Source organism: Prinia subflava, chromosome 9, assembly GCF_021018805.1.
Source record: "Prinia subflava isolate CZ2003 ecotype Zambia chromosome 9, Cam_Psub_1.2, whole genome shotgun sequence".
NCBI lineage: Eukaryota > Metazoa > Chordata > Aves > Passeriformes > Cisticolidae > Prinia > Prinia subflava.
The window spans coordinates 28175930-28194106 of record NC_086255.1 but is presented as its reverse complement, the minus strand read 5'-3'; the positions used below and the strand labels follow the sequence as shown (position 1 = coordinate 28194106).

The window sequence follows — 18177 nt, the reverse complement described above, 5'->3', positions numbered from 1 at the left end:
GAAGAAAAGACTGTACACAGTAAAGGCCAATGTGCCAGAAGAAGCCCTGCCCATAACACCAAGGGTTAGCCACTACAGACTGATGGTGCTTATGTTCTGACCTTCATCCAGACCCAGATCAGGCACTTGCCCCTCCTGGCCTCCATGTCTGCTTTTCATCTTGTCCTCAAAAAGCGTGGCAGTCACTCAGTGCTAAGGGGTGCAGAGATAACTTTCCCTCAAGAACTGAAATGTCAGGACGACACAAGAAAGCCTGGTTGGAGCCTTTCACAACAGGAAGGAGGTTGTTACAGCAGTAATTTACTGTGGTAGGTTTTGCAGCGTGATTGCAACATATCATTACACCAGTTTTATCCTTTTCCATTTGGCAGACGCCAATTCCTCCCCCTGTTCCTCACAGAGGACAAGCCAACTTGGCTGTATTTCAAATGGTTTCAAACTCTGCCAATAAAAATATATTAAAAAAACCATCAACAAGTGAAAATTCTCACAGTTGCATTAGCTTACTCAAAACTAATGCATACTTATATACACACATGTAAGTAAAAAATATACACAGGTCAGCCAACTTGAAAGGGTGGCACCATCAAATGATGGGGTTGGCTCTGTGAGTAGATAAAACAAACAAAAGATAGGTTGGGTAGGAGCCTGAAATGAGATGGGCTGTGCAGGTCTCAAGGCAGATAAACTCATGCTTAGTTGATAGCCTGCTGCCTCAAATCCCTTAGGCACTTTTCAGGCACAAGGAGAAATCACACACCCTCTTTGTGAGACTTCTGTGCACTACAGACCATGGAGTCAGAAGTCACAGGCCACAGGAACAGCAAAGAATCAATGTTGTATTGGTACCAGAGGAGGGAGCATTCAGGAAATAAAATATTTATCATGATGGTTTCCCCATTCACCAGGATGATCTGTGCTTGTCCTGCAGACTAAGAGTCCAGGGGTAGAAAGAGAGGTGGCTCATTCGGAGCCTTTCTCAGAGAGGCTAAAATGAGTATTTCAGTTGCTGAAGTGCATCCTTCTCCAGGCTTGGCAAAACAGGGATCTTCCTAATGGAGTTACAGACCCATTATCTACAAAACCCTCTGTTGGTATAACCAATGCATGCGGAAAGGCATTTACTTCCCTTGCTATCTTTTCTGGAGATGACAATGGGGAAGTTTTTGGGCATATCCCAGCGGGAGGAAGGTGCATGAAAGTCTAAAGTCTCCTATTCAATCCCATTTAAGATCTTCATAATTGATACCTATTTGAGAGCAAGGCAATACATTACAATAATCTTCCCATCGGAGTGATGGGGAGAGAGAGTTGATACCAGCTAGGATTAGCTCTCACTTAACAGAAGATACTCCTGAGATATTTTCAGAGGATGAAAAAATAGGACAATATATTAGTTTCTTAATTGAAAGAAATAAATTGCTGCAAGGTAGTGAGCTTATCCTCCCAGGGAACTGTCTGTAATTCAGCTGAACCAATGTAGTTCTCACTCAGGGAAGGAACTCCAATTTAAAAGATATTGAATAAAATATTTGTGACAGTTGGAACCATTCCACATCTTAGGTTCAAGAATTAGCAATTAACTTACAGTGATAAGGCTGTATTTGTATTCTGGATGTCAAACTTTGCCTGAGCTCCAGTGCAATCAAGAAACAGTCGTTTTTAAAATGTATTACATACAAGTGTAATTCATAGTTGTACCAGACTTGGAGGGGATGGTGGGGGCGAAGAGGAGAGGAATGGAGAAGAAGATATTAATCTTTTTTCCACTTAAATTCTTGTTTATGATTTCAGCAGTACACCATAAGTAATGATAAGGAATGAAAGAATTTATATTTTCTCATTTAACAATGAGAAGCTTTGAAAAAATATTTTCTTTAAAAATGGGCCTCAATATCTTGTCAGAACAATAAGCCCATTTTCTTAAAGGTCAGCTATTACACTTTCAGAGAGAAGAAAAAGAATAATCTTCTTATTCCTAAGTGACTACTTCAAACAAAACAATAAATGACTTATTTCTTTCCATCCTTCTGCATATACTATCAGAAAAAAATAATGAAAAGCAACTCCAACAAAAAACCCTCTGAGGGTTTTGTACATGTGGATCAGCTCAGCACAGAATAGCAAATGCATCTGTGTGTTCAACAGAGTGAACAAATTTGCAGGAAAGCAATCTGCAGAATGAGTAACTGATCAGTAAGAAGGAAAAGTTTGCGTGTTTTGTAACATTTCTATATGAAATGCATGAGTCCTTCTATATGCAGGTAGACCCTTCGTTCAATCATGAGAAGCTGTTTTGCAGTTCATTTTGATGATTAAATTTCATAAAGCAAACAATCTGCTCCCTCGTGCTTCCTCTACTGCGGTGGCCCCACTTCTTGGGCACCTGGTCAGCTGCACTTGGGCACAGATCCCAAAAGCAGCTCCTTGAGCAGATAAATTTCACCTTGCCAGCACTTGGGTTAGGAAAGCTGAGTTTGTGTGGGAGGGGAGTGGTTGGGAAGGTGTTTCTGTGCATGTAATGATCCAGAAGAGGAAAACAGATTTACCATGGCTTGATTGTTTTCCTATACAATCCTCGATTTGGTGAATGCTATTGCAGAAGAGTTTCTTGCTTCTGCTCTGCTCAGGAATCCAAACATAATTTAAATATTCATGCCCGTATTACAACACTGCAAAAACTAATTTATTTTTTAAATAAATAAATGGGTTAACTCACAAGGGAGATGTCAAGAGGTTTTTATATCACAAGGCCTTTTTCTGATTATTTAAGAAAACTTCATTTTAAGCACTGTGCAGTCAATCTCTGAATGAAAGTTCTTAATGAACTAATCCTTCAGAAATTAAACTTTTATGAAATCCATTTATTGCTCTTGTTAAATAACTCTTCCAGGTGTAATTCTCAAACTGAATGCAAGCCTATTAATGTCAAGAGCAAACAGAAGCAACTGAGAATATCTACTGTAGATAACTAGTGTGTGTATAAAACAAAATGATAAATTCTTTCAAGAAAATTTACAAATACCACCAAGTTTGCAAACCAGAGATCATCTCAACTGGATAAAATCTTCACCAGTGCAGGATCTCCATTGAATTAAATTGTGTAAATTCCTGATGTAGAGGAAGTGAAGGTTTCTGACAGTAAGAAAATTATATACAAGCAGATTAAAAGAAAATACCAACAGAAAGCTTTTGAGAAAATTCAGAGCAAAACCTTTACATTAGAAACCAGGCTGAAGCCAAATCAAGCCAATTGCAATTTAAAAATTAACAAGCACACACTTCCAAATGCCCAAGGATCGAGGGATGGAAGATGCACTTCATTTACTTTACACGATAGCATTAATAAGATAATTTACTTGAAACAACAGACGTTTTATAAGGAAACCCCATCTAGTGGTCATCAGGGAAGAAAATATCATTGAATATCTTCATTAGTGGCACTGAAAAGACATTTTCAAAGAAGTTTCTGTAATGACCAACTCCTTCCTAAAAAGGCAATAGCTCATTTGGAGCCCATCCCTGGGTTAGCATGGCTGGAGCTGTTTCCTACTGCTATGCAATTTCAAATTCAGTTTTTATCCCTTGCCCTTTTCTTATACAGCTGCTCAGGATTGTAACAATCATAGTTCTAGTATTCTGAATAACCCTGAGTAACATCTGCCTGAACTGTCCCAAATGACTTGACACCTCCAGCAAATGCTGTCCCTCACCAGTCACCTGTTTTCCCACATAGCTGTGAGTTCACTAAACAGTGGATTGCTCTGCACTCTCAATGGAGATCATATTCCCATGTGGAGACTGGCCATTTGTTCCTCCCTTTTTTTCTATTTGTGTTTATAAATCCCTCAAAAATACAGCCAAATGAAAAAAAATCTGAAACAGAATCATCTCATCTTACAAAAGTTTATTATTGATGTAAACACGTGCTGAAGTCCTTACAGTAACTTTACACATCCAAAGACACTATATGAAGAAGGTGGTTTTGTTCTTGACACCACCTTAAAAAAACATAAGAAGTTTACCCTCTCATGGTGTGAGCTGCTATGCCTGTATGATTTGTGTCTTTTTACTACAGCACTCCACTACTACCAAGCTTTTGATGTAACTTTATTTCTATATTCTGACTCAAACTAGGCATTTCTTGTCATGCCCTTTTTTTGTTTGTTTATACATGCAGGATTTGTTTCTTGTCTGGTTTTGCATGCTGTGATTGACAGGAGCTATTTACTTGTAATAGAATTTGCTATTCCCTCACAAACTTATTATATTCTATCATTTTAAATCCTGGGATTAGAGGATTTTCATTATTTTGACTTCTTGTGATGTGTCACTTAGATTTTTGAAGTCTTCCATGCACAATAGCTTTTCCAGTTTGAAAAAGGAAGACATCCAAGCCTTGGAGGAGTATACTGCCATCAGAGTAACCACAGCCAGCCAGGCTTGGCTGAAGTGAAGCCCATCTTGCAAACAGTTACTCCAAATGCTGTCCCACTTCCTTTGGAGACCTAAACTTTGCTCCCTATGCTGCCTTTTCACTCTGTATCCCCTTTGCTGCCTGGTTTGGCTCTGCAGTTGGTCACACCCTGATTGCCTCTGTGAGAGCACCCTTGGCACCAGGATGTGGCTCTCAATATGACCCTCACCACTGGCCTTTGCCTCTCCCCTCCATCTCAGCAGCACAGCTACCACAGGCAGAAGTGGAAACAATCAAATATTGGATGTCTTCAGAGCAGAGTTAAAAATAAGAGAGAAGGTGAGGCCTCTCTGATCTAGGAAACTGCTGGCATAGCAACAGCAGAGAGGGAAATTGGTGTGGAATGTTTTTCAGCAGTAAATCATTATTTTTAAGGAGTCTAAGGGCAACCCTTCTCTGCCTGGTAGGCTCCTTGACAAAGGGCTGTCTGCAAGGGAGGAGAAAAACTAGTTCTTTGGCAATTTGAAATTAAGATTTCCAAAGTCTCTTATGAAAAGTGGATTTTCAACAGATGATGTGGCAACTTCAGATCTGAGCATGAAATGCTAATTGAAAACAAGGTCAAGGTGACTCATGTCTTTACAATAAAACAACATATGCTCATTAAATATTAAATGAAAATACTGGCAAACAAGGTTGATTCTGGTTTTTAAAGAAATTGGAAAAGTTACAGACTGAAGAAATGAATTGGAGATAATTTAATGTTTATGGATTTCAGTAAGAAATCTGATACACTGCTGTTAGAGATCCTGAGGGAAACCATTAATTAAGTTGGCTTGCTCTGAAATGCAGTTAAATTGATACAAAGCAGACCACAGTGCTTCAGGAAAAAAAAAAAAAAAAAAAAAAAAAAAAAAAAAAAAAAAAAAAAAAAAAAAAAAAGGTATAATCATAAACCAGAGTCCTCCTAGCATCCACTAGAGCTTTGACAGAACAAGTAGGTCCTTCAGACTCTGCGTAAGGGACTGAAAAGCCAAGTTTGGAGAAGCTTCCATTTTCAAGTAGACATGGTGCTAAATACCCAAGGAGCTGCTGAAAATGAGACAAAGACCTCGAGATGGCAGAGCTAATGAAGCAAGGTTTGTGTGGGACATTTCCTGCACTACTGTGTCGAGGAAACAGGGAATCTGGCTGGAATTCTGTCAGTCTTCAAAAACAGTGGCAGCAAAGACAATCTGGCTGTGACACCAAAGAGCAAATTACGCAGCAGTGCACAGGGGATGCTGTAGCCAAGTAACTCAGAAATGGGCAGCTACAGTTGCCTCATTTTAAGGATTTCTGTGTCCACAGTGACCAGCTGATGTGCCTGATATTTCCTGCTGCATGTGTGCAAGATCCAACACCTTCCCTAGCAGCACGTGCATACATATTTGTGACAAACAGGTCTGAGTCTGAGCCCACGCAGCTGTCACTGTCCTCACAGTCAGTTCTCAGCTGCCAGTACTCAGCTGTCTGTCAAAACCACCCAGCAGCCAAAAGGCAAATAATTGGAGAGCAAATGAGTGAACTCGGCTGTTAGTACCAGCCCCAAACATCTGGAGGCTGGTTATTGCTGAGCTGCAGCCGAGTCTGTGCCTGAGCTGGGTACAGATTGGGAAGTCCTTGAAAATGGGTTTTCCTTTCAAAGTTGCAGAATGTTTGTTTTGCAGTCACAGCAGAAAGTGAAGGTGGGAAAAATATTTTCATAATTTTGGGACACTAGCTAGAAGAAAGTGGGGAAATACAGAAACAGATAAATGAGAAATGAAGACTATGTTTGTCCCTCTCAACTTTAAACTGCATTTCCTATGGTAATGAGAAAGGCTCATGCTGGCCTAAACTTTATTAGAGCTTTAGGGCTTTATTATACATTTAACACAAAGGTTTCTCCTGGATGAAGAACTTACACAATTCTGCTCTTGATGATGGGTTTTGTGTTCCCAGCCTGTGCTCCAAAGCCTTTGACACCAACTCACAGCCCACTGGCAGCGTGGTAGGAACTGCAGCCCCAATTGAGCTGCCTATTGGACTTTCCATCCTCATCTGGATGAACCCTTTGGTGGAAACCACGAGTCAGGAGCACTGCAGCCTCCCAAGCAGAGCAGTGCTGTGCCCTCCCCACAGAGTCCACAGCCACTGAGCACTTTGGGCCAGCCTCCATATTTCAGTCTCCATATTTCAGGGAAAGGGAATGCTTCCATATTTCAGGAAAGGCAGCATGTCAGCTGACTGGGCTGCAAAGCTTCCTAGATCTCCATGGCTGCCTGAGGAGACAATCACAAAAGCCAAGCTCACCCTCCTGGGAGGGTTTTCCCCAACAGCCTCACCAGTGAGGAGGAGGAAGGCAAAGCCTCCCTGTCTGCCTCCACACCAGAGCCATGGCAGTCACCAACGCTGTGGCAATCAACTCCCTCCACTGAGAGAATTGTAACTTGGCAAGTTTGGCTTTGATGACAAGATTAATTTCACTCACTTATCTCTCTGAATGTTTAAATACTGTATGGAAGCCTTTGGAGTGTTTCAAACTTTTATTAACAATATACTTCTAATGGGTTTTCATGAAAACTGAGAAACAATTGCTATTAAGACATCTGTAAATAGCTTATTCCTTATCCTTGGGATATAATTCATTCCTAGTGCATGCAGGAATGTGGCACCAGGTCCAACATATGGGGGAAACTGGATAAAAACCAAATAGATCAGAAGTAATATTTGTGCATGAAAATGTTTATACAATATTCACACAGATTTTTGGTGTAGTTATTTTTCTCTTTCATTTTTGCAAGACTCATACAATTTCAATTATTCAGAGTATTTCAAGGGAAGCAAAGTGCACTAAAGAGACTAATACCAAAGTCCTGATGAAACACAGTGTTTTGCACTCTCAGCTCTATTATGAATGACAATAAAACTGTCCTGGCTGATAACAGGGAATTAGATCCACCCTTGACACAGTTTCTGGAAGACCAACATGTTTTCATTGTTAACAGTAAATGTTTTCAGAAGCCGTGAGATTAGCACATTACTGCAGTGCACAATTCACCAAAATCTCAAGTTAAAAAGATCTCAGGCTTCAAATTTGCTCTGAGCCTTCACGAACACCACCACCCTTGTCTCAGCAATGGGTCTGCACTCAGTCCTGGAGCACAGCTCAGGCCCTGTGACACAGTTACAGTGCTGTCACATCGGATGCAGGGGCTCCAAAGCATGTTTGCTTTATAAGCAAGTCAATTTAGTTGCTAGTAAGTTCCTGTCTGCTCAGGAGCTGCTGGTGCTGCTCAGGGCTAAGGTGGAAAGCTCAGGAAATGCACCTGCAGCAAGTGCATCTCTCAAAACTCACCACTGAGGTATGTGCAACTGGATTTAAGTTCCTCATGTCCTTATTGTATAGGTGAAAAAACCCATCAGAACTTTCTGTGCCTTTACAGGCCCTTAAATCTTTAAAACGGTTGTGCAAGGAACAAGGAGTTACAATTAATCAAGCTGCTGTTTATCTAAGGGGCTCAGACTGAAAGACAAACACAAATATCTTGTGATATTGCTCCTCAGGAAAAAATCTGCCTAGTAAGAGTCCATGCCCAGCTCATGAAGTGACACTTGATGCAGATTTTAAGCAGAGAAAAGATTCTATGTGCCCAAATTGCCAAGTTTTGTTTCACTTATGTTTCAGAACAATACATGTTTGCATTCATGCCCGTTTGAAAAGTCTCCATTAAAAAGGCCAAAACCCACAAGCCACCACTCACATCTCTGCAATATCTGCTAGTTCAAAATAATTTTGTAAATAGCGGTAACACACTTGATTGCTGAAATTTCATATCAATGGTTCACTCAAATTGTCATTCTCCAAACATGTACTGGCCAAACAATTTTGGGAATGAACATCAGGAAGCTCAAACTGAGATGAAAGAAAAAAAACCCTCAAGCCTCAATTCTTGGATTTACTGGGGGCGGTTTATTTTCATTTTTTTGGGATTTATTTGGATGGAGTTTTTTAAATATAAAACCTTTGTTAGCTTATTAAATGCACTAATTTATTACATTAAAATTTATTTTGTTGCCTCTATATTAAAGATGATAAAGCAAAGGAAATGCAGGCTTGGATGAGAAAACCCTCTTATCTTTTATCACCAACATCTTCTAAAAAAAGTGAGTTCATTACTATGGAGACAAATCCCACTTCTTCCTGGGAATTAAGTGTCTACATGGTTTGAAAGTTGTCTGGCAAATTTCACACCTAAGCAGAAGAGCTGAGAGCAGATTTTTTTTTTTTTTTAATTCCTTCTTTACAAAGAAAAAAACCCCAAACTGTCCTTATATCCTTATATTAGTTGCACACTTTATCTCATCTATTTTCAGGTAACCTCACCCTGTCAGAAGGCCACCAGGAAGGCAGGGAAAAGAGTGGTATAAATGGCATGAGATATATTAAAAATACATGAGATGGAGGCCTTTTCATACACGTGGATGTTCCTTGGAACTTGGTAATTTGTCTTTTATTATATGGGTACCTTGAATAGTTGCAATAGGGATTTAAGAACATATTTAACTTTTGCTCAAAGGATTTCAATAAATGCTTGGATTGGTGCCAGATTTTAATGTTTCCTCAACCTGTAAATGCTGGTAGGGTAAAAACTGCTGGTAAACACTGCACCAGAGGATTTAAGGAGCACTGGAAGATTTGCCCTTCCCCCAGGTGAACCACAGCCGTGTGGTCCCTTGGCAGCCTCTGTGCTTTAACAAAACACCCACGTCCTGTAACCAAAACTCTGCCCTGCACTTCTGCAACACATCAGCTTGGAAGGCACACAGGAGGGGCATAAGGAAAGGAGGAGAGAAAAACAGCAGGGAAAGTATTTTCCTTTTGACATTAGCTTCCCACCACATGTCATCCTAAGACCAAAACTTTGGATTTTCTGGGAACACAAAAGCCACTAGCAAGCTCTTGCCTGCCCCTCTGTCACTGGCTCTAAGCTAAATAGCCTGCAGGTTATGGCCCTTGCTGCTGCACTATCAGTGAACTGTGACTTAGATTTACAGCCCTAGGATACAGCTAGAGTTGAGAACATTTCAGAGAGCTCAGAGCTCTCAGATTTTCTCCACTCCGAGTCAGTTAAAATCCCCCATCAATGTTGTGCCCTATGCATGTCAATAGGCTGCAAAAAAAGCACTGAAATACTGAATTTCATGTCCAGACGTAGATCAAATGCTGTCTCAAGCCGTGGTTATCCCCAGTGAAAATGTGGACAGCAGAAGTACACAGCACTGTAGCCTGAGCAGCAGTCCTGGCTGCAAGGGTCCCAGCCCCATTAGAAGTTATTCAGCCAGACAAATATTGGGAGTGTGACTACAGTTTTAGATAGATGGGATAAAATTATCAGGGATAATTTTAGATGGGATAAAATAAAGGAGAACAGACCTTTGGATACCCAAGACAGTGGAGTCAGGTTCTTTGAAAACAACCTGCATTATGATGTGCCATTCATTTCTGCTTTGTCTTTAGGTGCTGAACAAATGCAGCCACTAATGACGACTGAGGCAGGAGTTCATTTTTTTTGGAGCAGACTGAGAAATGGTAAATGTTTTGTCAGATTCTGGAAACTCCAAGTTTCTGCAGTTAGAGGTCAAGAGAACCTCACAGATAAATTCAAGGGCATGTTTTTATCAGCTCCTCAGTGGGTGCTGCCTTTCTGCCTGTGCTTTCCCTCGGGCATGAGGGGGTCACAGATGTGCAGCTCTGCAGGGCAGGGGCCCAGCTGGCCCAGCAAACACAACACCTCCACATCCTTTGTGACGCTGTCAGAAATCAATACCAAGCAACGCCGTGCCTGCAGTCTTGTGATGGAAAAATAATTTAAAAACAAAGAAAATCAATAGTCTAACAGACCCTGGCCAGTCCTGGTCTGCTGAAGAATAGGGGCAGAGAGCTCAAGCACAGGGGAGCCACAGTGCAAAATTTACATTTTTGCACTAAGTAAAGTAGCAGGTGGACTCAGAAAGAAGCCCTGCTTTGAGAAAGGCCAAACATCAACAAATCTCAGCACGCAACACCAGGAAAGCTGTCACAGACCAGCTCTAATAAGGAGTAGCATGACAGAGCATTTTACCAAGGCAGGAGCAGCCCTGCTGAGCTGATAGGAACACTCTCATGATCCTGTATCTCTCAGCTGGCTGCAAAATCATCTGCTTTACTGACAGCACTTGAGAGAGGCACCTAATACAAATATTAAGACAAAATAAACCCTAATAGAACAAAGCATTAGAGTTTAAATTGAATTGGCTCCCTAACAAGAGCAGATGCATACTGGGACCAGTTTCATGGTCGAGAAAAGGTCAAAATTTTCCCACTCATGTTTTCCATTTGTTCCTTAGAGGTGGAAATAACCATACAGACTTCATAGTGGTTTTACTTCTAGAGCGTAGGAGCAAGAGGTCATGTGCTGTCCTTCCTCAAAAGCATCATGATGCTTTTGTCTGGAAAGGCAAGTGGCCCCCAGGGGCTGAAGAGACCCACATGGGCAGCAGCTCCAACTCCAGAGGTTCCTCTCTTGCCAGGCCAGCAAACCAATGCCAGAAACCAGAGCTACTCTTCACAGCGCTCACTGAAATGGGGAAAAGCTTTGCTCTTGCTGTGGTGAGAGAGTGCAGCTCTGCTGATGGCAGTGCTCAATGTGTTCTCGAGGAGCTGCTGGTTTTTCTCCCGTGTCCAAAGCCCTGTGTTTATTTTGAAACAGTGACAAAGTCTCTGCTGCTCTCCAGACAACGCTGTTGCCGTGTCAGTACAAAATATCCCCCCTCCTCACCTCTGTCTGTGTGTGACGGGTGGGAGGAGAGCGATTTCCTTTTGCAAAATTACCCCTCTAAATCCTTACCTCAGTTGTTTCTGGACCAGCCTAATGCTGCATTCCTCTCCTGGCCACACAACTCTGCTGTTTTCCAAACTATGGCTTCCTTTTCTGCTCTGAGAGCATAACCCCAGAGCACAAGGCACTGCCCACACTGCCCCAACTGCTCAGCATCCACCACCTCTTTGGGCTGGCAGGAACTTCCCCATTTGCTGCCCAGAGTGCACAGAAGGAACTCTTCCGAAAGTGAAGGTCAATGATTTTATATACTACGTCAATGCTTTCTTCTTAGGTTCCTAAAATCATTACACAGAAAAAAAAAAACCACAAGAAAAACCAAAAAAAAAAAAAAAAAAAAAAAAAAAAAAAAAAAAAAAAAAAAAGAAAAAACCCCACAAAAAACAAAACACAAAACAAAACAAAAACCACAAACCCAATCAAACCAACAACAAAACCAAAACCTTTCCACAAGAGCAATTTCAGTCCATTATATATTTCCATGTGTTTTACCAAGACAGAGATCAAAGTCCAAGTTAAGGAAGGCTGGCAGAGCTGCCAAACCCTGTAAGAAGCTGTAAATGAGCAAATAAAATTATTGGTACATTTTTCAAATGACATGTGGCTGAAACACAAGAGTATTTAAATGACTTAGAAAAAGGTAAAGTAATTGAGATTTCTATCTCAGCAAAGCCAACATGAAAAATCCTCCGTAAGAGTCAGGGTGTATCACTTGCAGCTTTTTTCAGATATTATATCACAGGACATGCATTCTACTCTTTATCACTTTCCATACAGTTACTTAAACTATAAAGTGAACTAAAGCTAAAGCTCAAGGGAGAAAATTAGGACAGCTGTACACATGTTTTGGCCAGTGGGATAGAGAAAACAGAGCCTTTCCAGAGCCAAACATGTGAGCTGGGCCAGAGCACCGGGTCCCTGTATTGGGCCATGCTGGGCAACAACACAGCCCAAAGGCCCCTAACTGCTGATATGGAATTTACATACATCACTTACACACCACTCCCTAAATCACTCGTGCTGGAAGGAGACACCACAACTGTTACCCAGACTCTAGGCAGCAAAGGGCAAAACACTGCACATGAATCTTAATGGAGTTATTTTTCAGAGTGAATATTTCTTATGTATTTTGTCATAACAAAAGAGTGACTCCAAGGTTTTTTAGGGATGGGTTGGCTTTTACACAGGTTGCCAGGGTTCTGACTGCTGTTGGGTGCAGGCAGCCTGAGGTGCTAGATTGGCATGCAGAGCTCCTTTCCTCTCTTCTCCACAGCTGGTCTGTGTTTGTCCACTGCTCTGCCCTCATGGGAATGGCCCTGCCACTGAGGTCAGGCCCTTTTTGGGAGCCCTCCCCATGCAGCGATCCTTGTTGTCAAGGTTGGAGTCTGCCACAGGAGGAATGCTGGCTCCACACCTGTTAGCAAAGCCCGTCAGGACCTCCCACTGGCACAGACAGCATCGTAAGAAACACCTGAGCACTCTTAGCTGATGGGGCAACCTCTTCAGCATCCTCTGCCCACCATGCCTCCACACGGCCAGCCTTTCTCCCAGTTGCTCTCAAGTACCAGGGGACAATGGGATGCTGCTCTGTTGGGGGCTTGTAGCCCTGGAGAAAACCCAGAGCAGGCAGGGCCAGACTTCAGCTGCCTTCACCGGTAAGGCACAGCCCCTCCTCCCCTCAGCAGTGGCAACAGGAGAAATTCAACACAGAGAAATGCTAAACCCCAGCCAAAACCAAAAGCCAACAGAGCAGGCAGCCAGCAGGGTCCTGCAAGTATGCAATACGTGGCAGCATGCTGTGTTTTATTAAACACCAAGCACCTCGCAACAGAAGAACGGTCTCCAAAATGTTAATTTCCCTGCAGTTGATTAACTGTCCAGCATCCAGACTCACATTACCTCCGAGACTGAGCACGCGTGGGAGGGAAACTGGCAGCAACCAGCGGGAGCGAGTGCCAGTGTGCGATCGTGAAATGCTCTCACACCACATTTGGGATTATTGCATTCCTTGGGGAGACGCCAAATACTCCTCCCGCCCAAGTTTTTCCCTTCTTTTTTGGTGGATGCAGATTAGGATGACAGGGAGTGTGTGCCTGTTTGATTTTCAGTCGGATGCTCCTGCTCTGAGTCTCTCAGGCAGGCTGATGGATACAGACGTGCCGCCCACCCCCAAACGCTTGCGTGCAAGGCTCTCAGGAGCCTCCCAGCTGCAAACACCTCTTTTTAACACAAGTGCTGCCTCTTCAGAGCTGCCTCACCACGCATTTGAGCATAGAAAGACCCCTCTCAGACAACAGCACTGTTGTTTTGTTGTTGTTGGTACTTTGCAAACAGGAAAGGGACCAAGCTGTCCCTGTCTCCCAGAGCATGTGGCTGCCACACACAAATGTCAGCCCAGGAACAGGAATGATCTTGTTCCCGTAAGTCAACAAACAATGTTAAGAAAGGTCTGTGCTGTGGGAGGATTTCCTAATGTAATACAAGTCATCAGACTTAAAACACATGTCTATACTGGTGAATTTAATAAAGCAACAAGGCTGTGTAGGAAAAAAGATACAAGAAAACAAGAACTTTCTCCTGATGACTTCATCCTGCAGGGGTCAACAGTAAATCAAGCGCAGCATTTTTTGGGAAGGGGAAGCTCTGGAGATTTCTCTGAGAACTTTAAAGCAATCTTGTAGTGTTCAATAACAAACCCAACACTTTTCTTATTAAAAAATAATCCAAACAGACAAAAAAGGAAAACCTCATCATTTTCTCAGCACTGTACCACAAAAGTATCACTCATGCATAAGCTGTTACAACTTGTGTCATCCAGGCAGGAGCCCGGCCTGAGCCACTGAAGCGTTTCATCTCTTTTTTACTGCGTGGGCAGCACAGGAACACGTAGATAACATTGCCTCCCACGTACCACATTCACCCTTGTATTTTACTCAGGCAATACTAGGGGAGAACAACAAATGGGGTTAACATTTTTAAACAGAAGAAGAGAAAAGCTCCCCACAAACACCCCCAGACCACAGACCCCATGCCTCACTAAGCCCAGAGTTTGAAGAAGCTCCATCAGGGTTGCAACAGCAATGGACATTTGCCCCTGCCTGCAAAACAGCAGAGAGGGATGGACACCCAAAAAAGGTCATTGGACTGCCCCAGGCAGGCATGCAGACTGTGTTCACCTCACATGCACTCAGAATAAAGACATTTAGAAAATCAAAAAATGGATCATTTTCCATGTTCTTGACATAACTATCAAAATGAAAGCTGATCCTGTTGTGTGGAAGCCTCTGAGTAATCTGCTGAAGCCAAGAGGAAATCCTAGGGGATATTCATGGCCCTTGGCAGCACAGTCCTGGACCAGCTGGGCCCTGACCTACCCAAGTGCAGCTGTTCCCAGGTGTGCCACTGCCTGCTTCCACCAAGCAGGGCTTTACAAAGTTGATTTTTTTAGTCTATACCATGTATGTACTAAAATTAAAATGAATTCAAATAAAATAGTTCATATTTGTGCAGTATATTGCAATTACAAATGTTTTATCCCTCTCCTTTGTATTGCTCGGGAGCACAGATACATTTCTCATGTATTGTCAGGAAGATCTCCCTGTTTGCAAATTCAGGTGTTCTAAAGATGAACAATCTGCTAATCCTTTAAATTTAAAACAAATCAAAAAGTATCACATAGTAGAAACTTGCATTAAAATCCCACATTCACACATGCATGCAAACAACACCTTTCAGTGGTTTAAGGCATAACAAAAACAAAGGCCCCACACACCTTTATTAACTCTCACAACCAGCTTTTATCACCGCACTTAATCTACCCTGAGCTTTTGTACAAACAACAGGAGATGCAGGAAATCTCTCATCTCCAGTACCACACTCGATTCAATATTCACCACTGAGAAGAGCAGGGATAAATATACTCAGAACACAAACAACTCCCTGTGATTTCTCCCTGTGACCAAAGCTAAAGTTATTTAGAACTCAATACAACATTCACAGAAACAAAACATTAGTCATGAGCTCCCTAACCTCATCGCAAGTCTTTTACCTGCCTTCCCGAAGTTCCAGAAATCAAGTGCTCAAATACAAAAAACAAAGCAGCTGGTACTGAAATTTTGCAAGCCATAGAAAATGCAGTTATTCAGTATAGAAATTCCTGAACTGTGAAAATGTTTAACTTCTCTTTGGTTAAAAAGTAAGATAGTAATAGTCAACAACACTGACCTACTTCAGCTACCTAATTCAGAAGATGAAAGAAAGTTTAATAAGCACTGGATGGTTTTCCTCAGTCCTTACTAGTTGTAGAGCCTGTAGGCATGTGATGTTTTTATGTGGTCTTGTAAAAGTACATTTAAAATTCTTTAGTGTGTGGAGTTATAGTGACCTAATGAAGTTTATCATTTCGGCCAAAGGATGTTGTTTGTGAGGCTGTTACCAGCAGGTTTCCAGACTCTCATAAAATACAGCTTTATTCAAGACTCCTGAAGAGTCCAGAAGTTGCCCCTGGCTACCTGAAAGCTCAGTGACAAATTTAGAAATACAATTCACAGGTCACTGTCATCAGACAAAGCTTCAGCTAGATCTGAGTGTGTTGTACCAACCCACCAAGTGCAACTATAACATACTGTAGCTTCACACACAAAGCAAGAAAAAAATCTTTCACTTTATGATTAATCAGTGACAGTCATGGAGGTTTCTTTAATTATGTCTGACCTAAATGTGAGCTGCAACTCTCCTGATACTCCTCTTTAACTCCAGGAGGTTTTTAGCTCCCCATAGAGCAGTCCAGCTGTACAGTGGAAGTGCAGTTCTCACTGCACCATACCAGAGCAAATGTGAAGCCCTAACAAAAACAACCTCATCAACACAGACCTAAAAAGCAAAGATTTGCACATGCTAATCTCACCATTGGAATGGCAATTTCAAGTATCATTTCTACAGAGACCACATGAAAAGAACAGTAAAATCTTATCATTTTGGATGGGTTGGATGAAAATAGCTTGCAAGAAAACAGAATGCATGGTGTAAAATAATAACTAACCTAAAAGCTTTCATAAAGCTTTCTACCAACTCTGAAAAATCTAAGTTGTAACCGAAAGCAGCGGCTTCCTTTTCCAGCATAATTAAGCATTATTATAAACACTTGACGGGGCAAGTGCAGGTGACAGCAGTTAACTGAAAGATGTGCTCTCCTATATTTAAGTTTCTTTTGTCTCAGAAAAAAACCAGGCTGTGAAGATTGCAAATGTTGTGCAGCGGTTTACAAAACACAGAAATGCCACCTCTGCGTGTTTGCACGCAGGCACAGGTCTGGGGAAAGCCACAATTCTGATCTCTTGCCTGGGAAAAAGCCATAACAGGTCTAGAGAGAAGAAAACCTCGAAGCATCATTAGGAGTTTCGCTACATATTTGCGGTGCCTGTGGCATCCCCTGCCTTGGCATTTGTCCCCTGTCCCTCGGCTCGCTCGGCTCTGCCCGCCCGGCGCTCCCGGCCGTGGCAGCAGCGGGCTAGAGCGGAGCCCCCTCCGTGCCCGTCCCTCCATCTGCTGCCGCAGCGGGGGAAGCTCGGCTCGCATCTCACACCGCGTGCTGCTGGAAACTTCTGCCATCTGCCATCGCCTTTCCTCGCATCCCCCACAAAAACATCGGTGACTACACAGAAAGCAATTCCTTTATCAGGCTTTTTAAATGGTGTCAATTTGAATAATGACTTCTTTTTTTAATGGCTTTTGTATTCACACCAAGATAGCAAATCAGTAAAGATTAAGGGGTAAAGATACAAGGTCAGATTTATACAGCTAGCAAATAACTAAATACCTTCAACAGCTTATTTCTTAAAAAAACATTTTTAAACTATGATTTGGATGACTTTTGACCCGTGTGAATAACACATGATTCTCTCCCAAAGCCAAGCCCTGAATTCATCACACAAGTTATTGCACTGGAATGCAATTTCAAACCACAGAATATCCTACACAAACACACCCTGCCTCTGCCCAGGCAGCACCCAGAGCCGGAGATTGAGCATGGAGCAGTGCAGGGAACCCTCCTCAAGGTGCTCTTGGATTTCATGAAATTGCACTCACACTGACAAGCCAAGCCCTGGATGAGGCCACATATGCAATTCAAAATACACCTGGCTACAAAGAAACATCTTAAAATATGGAAAATCAAGCATTTGGTGACTTAAATATCCTCTACAGTCCTTTTCTGGTCACACACTAAAGGCTTTCAGGATGACCAAGCACAGAGACAACAAATTGCTGAGGAACAGCAGACCCAAACCCCCGATATGAAACACCTCATCACTGATACCAGAGCCAGCTCAGAGGGACCATGCTGCCCGATGACACACATAATCAGCCTGTTTCTTCGACACAATTTTAGGAGAGGACTTACCTTTGTGGGTGCTCTGAGTGCACTGCTCCTCCTGCTTTGCTTTGCTTTGCTCACCAGGGCCAGCATTCTCCTTTTCCGGGTGACTCAGGCAGCAGCTTGTGGCAATGGAGGCAGCTGCTTCCCACACTGCCCACAACCCCAAACCACAGTGCTGAGGAACCCCGTCCTGCCCAGCGAAGGAAGGGGGTGGGGGAAACTCATCACCAAATTAGCTAATTGGCATCACTAGACCCGGGTAGCTGCCCAGAAGCCCCTCCAGGTGCGCCTTGTCTCCCAAATGGCAGCAGGGACATCCTCACCTGTGTGCGCTCAGCTCCCGCAGGTGTGAGGGGAGGGGCAGCCCCAGGTGCTGTCCCTGTGGCTGAAGGTGACTCCCTGACCACTGGCACTGTCCTCTGTGTCCGAGCTGTCCAGGGCCGCTTCCCAGCACCCTCGGGCAGGCCAAGGTGGGATTTGGG

The 18177-nt window shown here is 42.7% G+C and overlaps 1 protein-coding gene across 1 annotated transcript in view; it reads right to left on the bottom strand.

The window, feature by feature from the left end:
* The window catches only part of PHYHIPL (phytanoyl-CoA 2-hydroxylase interacting protein like), a 124277-nt gene extending 106539 nt beyond the window's left edge, over nt 1–17738 (bottom strand). The window contains exon 1 of the mRNA XM_063406066.1: nt 17720–17738. The gene's annotated coding sequence lies outside the window, so the exon portion shown is untranslated. The remainder of the gene's footprint in view (nt 1–17719) is intronic.
* Nucleotides 17739–18177: the final 439 nt, after the last annotated feature.